The following is a 6,089-nucleotide window of genomic DNA, read 5'->3' as shown; positions in this document are numbered from 1 at the left end:
CACCTTTCGCCTCGGAGGTTGCGTTGCATTTCCGTGAGCCACCGTGTTCTCGCACAAATGCATGGTGCTCCGTGTGGTGTAGTGATTGCACTGCGCTCAGGTGGCGGTGTAATGTGAACGCGATGACGTCATCGCGCGGGTTTAGATTACGCAATGACGTCATCGCGTATGTTTACAGTTGTGTAATGACGTCATAAAACAATTGCAAATACACCCAAAAATATATTGCCGGGATTTGAACCGGGTAGACAAAACTCGGGAGACATTCGTGCGAACCACTGCACCACAACGGCTTTCTGGGTGCTAAGGCCATCCTGGTGTTTAAATCAACAGCTGTTACATTGTTACCTTGATATGTATTTTTTATGAATGAATAAAATTCGTATTTTAAAAATAACCGTTTCATTTGTGTTTTTAACGGTAAAAAAAATATATACAAAAAATAAAAAAAATAAAACCAAGTTGGCTTTGAACCCGCGACTGCATGACCCGCAACCTCAACGTGCCCCGTGCTAAGCCACTGAACCATGATGACGTCACGAGGCTCCACAGGGCTCTTGATGAAATCACCGCGCGAGCCTGGAAAACAAAAATTAGCGTGGTCAGATTTGAACCTTGGGTCAATCGGTTCTAAAGGCAGCCAGCCAAAATTTACCGATAGCCATTGGAGTGGTTTTTTTTGTAAACGTTATTTTTTAAATACAATTCTTTTTTTATGATTGGGATTTATAAAATATTTTCTTATACCAAATTGTTCTGCTTTTACACCGCACTCAGTTACTAACAAACGCATACTCGGGCTCCCACCCAGTTTAACTGATGCTCTGAATAAAGGTCATTGCCCGAAACGTCGCCTCTTGTATTTTTATTCCTATTCAGGGCACAGCGTTTAATACATTTGTAACGTTGACGTCATTACCTTGGTAGTGACGTCACTGCAATTGTTACTGCGCTGCTCGCAACGTGAGTCGTGCGTTTAGTTTGCATGATGTCATCGCGCAATGTTAACGTCATGACGTAGAACGCGTGTGATTACATCATCGCGCAATGTTATTGTGATGACGTGGAACGCATGTGATTACATCATCGCGTAATGTTCGCAGCGTTATGGTGATGTAATGGTAATGTTGATATGATGCTAATGAACGGGAATGATATAATATGTTAATTCTATGTTAATGAAATGATAATTATGCGTTATGTTATGTTGATGTTCCGTTGGTGGTTACGTAACGTGTTAGCCGTTTCAGAGGCAGCTGCGTCCACCACGAGGGGATTGGTGGAAGGCCGTCAATGTTTCTGGTGGACATTATAACATTATATATTCTTGGTTCTTTCGGTAAAGTCACGTAGAAGGGAAATAATACAATAATAAAAATATAAAACAATAAAAAAATATATTTCAAATATAAAACAATAAAAAATGTATATTTAAAATATACATTTTTTAATTATTATTTTATTATTTCCCTTCTACGTGACTTGACCGAAAGAACCAAGGATATGAATCCCTGCAGTCAGGAAAGCTTTAAATCAAAATTTATAACATTGTTTTCAATATGGGACCTTCGTTTTTGTTTCATTGTTGTATTTTTTTCATGCACAATATATTAAATGTATTGTGTGGTGATGCTGCTGCTGCTGCTGTGACGTTAACAATAACGCACCACTGGACACATTCGTCGAAGACACTGCCGCGATAACAGGAGAGATATTCAATACGTCGACGTTTCGGGCAATGGTCCTTCTTCATAGCACACCGTTTATTGACAAATGGGGTTGACGTCTTCTGTGTTAGGGTCACCGCGGTGGCGAGATGTTAACTCCTTCGCCGGCTACGCAGGAGGTCGTGGGTTGGATGCCGGACCTTGGTGGCCGTCCATAAATGACGTCACGCACCTAGGAGGGGTGGGGGTCAGACATTTGTGACGAGGGAGGGGGGGGTTTGAGAAATGTGACGTCACATCAAAATGCGCAACTTTAAATAAATATAGACAACACGTTCTACTTAATTAAATAGACTTTTGAATACATGTTTTCTCCTACAACATCAGAGTGCAGCGCCACATTAAATACGCACTACAATGACAATAGTTTAAAGCGATTTGAGGCATGTTTTATTTTTTTTCGAGGGGGGGCAGAGCTTTGTGACGTCATATTTGAGGGGGGGGTCTGACTTTTTGTGACGCTATGTACGGTGCGAAAGAAGTTCAGCATACATCCAGTACATCACGGCTGGATGAAAATTAAAGTCGATTGTATTCAGTGTCGCGTCGAAGAAAAGGCCTCTTGTGGCAGAGCCGGGCAGCCCACAACTGACGGATGCCGTTTGTTCACTCGGCCGCCGCGTGGAGAAGAAGAATGGGTCGCAAGGCTGAGACCACACGCGCCTGCCCGGTCGACGGAGACACGGGTCCCAAAGGCAACTTGCCGAGAATCACCGCGATCCCCAATACATTGTGCCAACATTTACAATACAATAAAAGACAACTGTGCAGCGATGAACAAATCAAGGCCATTCTCCGGGGTGCTGCTAAATGTACGCAACGCAAGTGCAGCAACGTCTAATCAGCTGCCATGATCTGTCCACTTGCAGACGCCGTGTGATGCCGTTTCTGCATCTTTACGGCAGATTTCATTTTTCGCCAGCCCCTTTGTCTGCCATTCCATCGTTAGTCTCGACCAGCGGTCATCACCCCTTACAAGTGAAGCGTCCTACCCAGAGGTGTGGACTCGAGTCATGTGACTTGGACTCGAGTCAGACTCGAGTCATGAATTTGATGACTTGCGACTCGACTTGGACTTGCATAACAATGACTTTGTCCCACCTATGAGATGTGGACTCGAGTCATGTGACTTGGACTCGAGTCAGACTCGAGTCATGAATTTGATGACTTGCGACTCGACTTGGACTTGCATAACAATGACTTTGTCCCACCTATGAGATGTGGACTCGAGTCATGTGACTTGGACTCGAGTCAGACTCGAGTCATGAATTTGATGACTTGCGACTCGACTTGGACTTGCATAACAATGACTTTGTCCCACCTATGAGATGTGGACTCGAGTCATGTGACTTGGACTCGAGTCAGACTCGAGTCATTAATTTGATGACTTGCGACTCGACTTGGACTTGCATAACAATGACTTTGTCCCACCTATGAGATGTGGACTCGAGTCATGTGACTTGGACTCGAGTCAGACTCGAGTCATGAATTTGATGACTTGCGACTCGACTTGGACTTGCATAACAATGACTTTGTCCCACCTATGAGATGTGGACTCGAGTCATGTGACTTGGACTCGAGTCAGACTCGAGTCATGAATTTGATGACTTGCGACTCGACTTGGACTTGCATAACAATGATTTTGTCCCACCTATGAGATGTGGACTCGAGTCATGTGACTTGGACTCGAGTCAGACTCGAGTCATGAATTTGATGACTTGCGACTCGACTTGGACTTGCATAACAATGACTTTGTCCCACCTCTGGTCCTACCCAAGCCCGCTTATTTATGTCACGGTCAATATCATGACTCTAAATACGCATAAGAACATGCGTTACTCCCACACAGGATTCCTCAAGCACAGCGGATTATAAAAGGCACGTAAATGATTCATATATAAAATTATATCACAGTCATCCCTATAATAATATAGGCAAATAGTGGAGCTGATGTTTTGCACGCGAAATAAATGAATGCGATATGCAGACTGGATGACGAAAAAACCGAACAAAAGCATTGCAATCTCATTTATCCCACCTCCCAATAACCCCCCTCGCTCCATCACCTCCCTCCATCACCTCCCTGCATCACCTTCCTCCATCACCTCCCTGCATCACCTTCCTCCGTAATCTGCCTCTCTCAATCACCTCCCTCTCTCCAACACGTCCCTCTATGAATCACCTCCCTCGCCATCTTACCTCCTGTATCACTTCCCTCCTGTATCACCTCCCTCCTCCCATCACCTCCATCCCTTCACGACCTGCATCACCACCCTCCCTACTCCATCACCTCCCCACCCTCCCTCCCTTCATTAGCACTACCCTCTGTCAATTCCCTCCCGTCCTCCATTACCTCTCTTTCGCCGCCGCTCCCCTCCCTCCCTTCCCTCTCGGGGCAATGTTGGTTCTGCGAGCTCCTGCACACGAGCACATATTTCACTCGGTAAGGCGACGCGCTGGGGAGACCGGAGAGCTGCCGCTCGTTCCATTGTCCCGCCCCCGCTTCTGATTAAATCTCACAGCCGTGGCTGCTCACAGCCACCAATCGTCACCAGCAGCGGCAGCAGCAGTCATGGTCTATCCACTACTGGACGAAGGCCTGTTAAATCCGGAGTGAAAACTCATTTATTTTAGAACTATATTCTTAGGTTTTTTCAGTAAAGTCACGTAGGTAAAAAAAATTAAAATTAATAAAAGTAAAATACTTATTTGATGCAGCAGTCGTGCTGTGACGGTTCCACCTGAAGACGAAAGCTTGTGTTGCCTCCGAAACGTCGTGATTTTTATTTTATTTTTTATTTAACTTTTATTAATTTAAACATTTTTACCTACGTGACTTTACCGAAAAAAACCTAAGAATATGAATCCTTGCAGTCACGAAAGCTTCAAATCTAGAATATTTTAGAACTGTTTTTGTGTTTTGTGTGTTGTCCTTGCTCCGCACCTCCGATTAGCACGGATGGCTACGTACGGTGCGAAAGAAGTTCACCATACATCAGCAGCCATGGTCTATCCACTACTGGATGAACACCTTTGCAAGCCGTCACCATCGCTCAGCACGATTCTGCGAGGCAAACATCCGCATGCGGTAGTAATCGTTCTTGGTTGATCCAGGCTTCGGGCGACACAATCAATTGTTTAATTCGCGTCGGCGTCCGCTCGTGAGTGAATCGTCACGCCTTATTGGGGAGTCCAACCCGTGGCCCAATGTCTCGGAGGCTGCACTGACTGCGAATCTACTCGTCTGGTTCAATTGTCAACGAAGAGGACAGGCGACGTCCTTGAAAATTCTCCGCACATGTTTTGTGCGAATTACCGTCTTGTCTGCCTGTGGTGATGTCCGTCTATGTATGATAAGATACGCACGCAAAAAAAACGTTTCCCAAGTGTGGTGAGTTGATGATGGTCACCAATGTCTGCACAAAAAAGGCACACAATTGCACGTCTGAAACTCTCAATTTTGGCCGTATTCCAGCTCATAAAAAAATGTGTTTGACTGCCATGCGACGAACTCTCTGAAGGAGGGTAAAGCTGCTGGGTTGGTCGTGGTCCACTGGCGCAAGGGGGAAAACTCAACACCGCGAATAATATTGCCCTAAAAGGAAAATATTATATATCGGAGGCATTTCGGGCAAACGTAAATGTCTCTGCTACGTATAAAGGTCATTGTCTAATGTCACCCATGTTATATATCAACCCTGTCTGCCATCTCCGTCACCATCCAATTCAAAATAAAGTGCTGACCAGCGCGGTGAAGTATGGTCAAACAACTCCTATGACCGACAGCGTCGCGAAGCCTTTATCCGGCAATGAACTGAAAAGTGTTTCCTTTATTCTTAAAAATATGCTGAGTAGCAACGCGATTGTTCTACGTGGATGGAGGCTCAGTTAACCGACTGTCTTGCCATCTTGTTCAAACGTACATCAGTGGAGGCTCACTTAAGCGACTGCCTTGCCAGCTTGTTTAAACGTACATCAGTGGAGGTTCACTTCACCGTTCGTCGTACCAGCTTGTTCAAACGTACATCAGTGGAGGTTCACTTAAGCGACTATCTTGCCAGCTTGTTCAAACGTACATCAGTGGAGGCTCACTCAAGCGACTGTCTTGCCAGCTTGTTTAAACGTACATCAGTGGAGGCTCACTTAAGCGACTGTCTTGCCAGCTTGTTCAAACGTACATCAGTGGAGGCTCACTTAAGCGACTGTCATGCCAGCTTGTTCAAACGTTCATCAGTGGAGGTTCACTTAAGCGACTGTCATGCCAGCTTGTTCAAACGTACATGGGTGGAGGTTCACTTACTGTCGGCTACCCGCTTGTTTCGATGAACACAGACGAAAGCGCTGCTGCCGCTGCGTGCTGCT

The sequence above is a fragment of the Lampetra planeri genome, chromosome 11 (assembly GCF_965212315.1).
Source record: "Lampetra planeri chromosome 11, kcLamPlan1.2.h2, whole genome shotgun sequence".
Taxonomy (NCBI): Eukaryota; Metazoa; Chordata; class Hyperoartia; order Petromyzontiformes; family Petromyzontidae; genus Lampetra; species Lampetra planeri.
Note: the sequence above shows the minus strand (reverse complement) of the source record.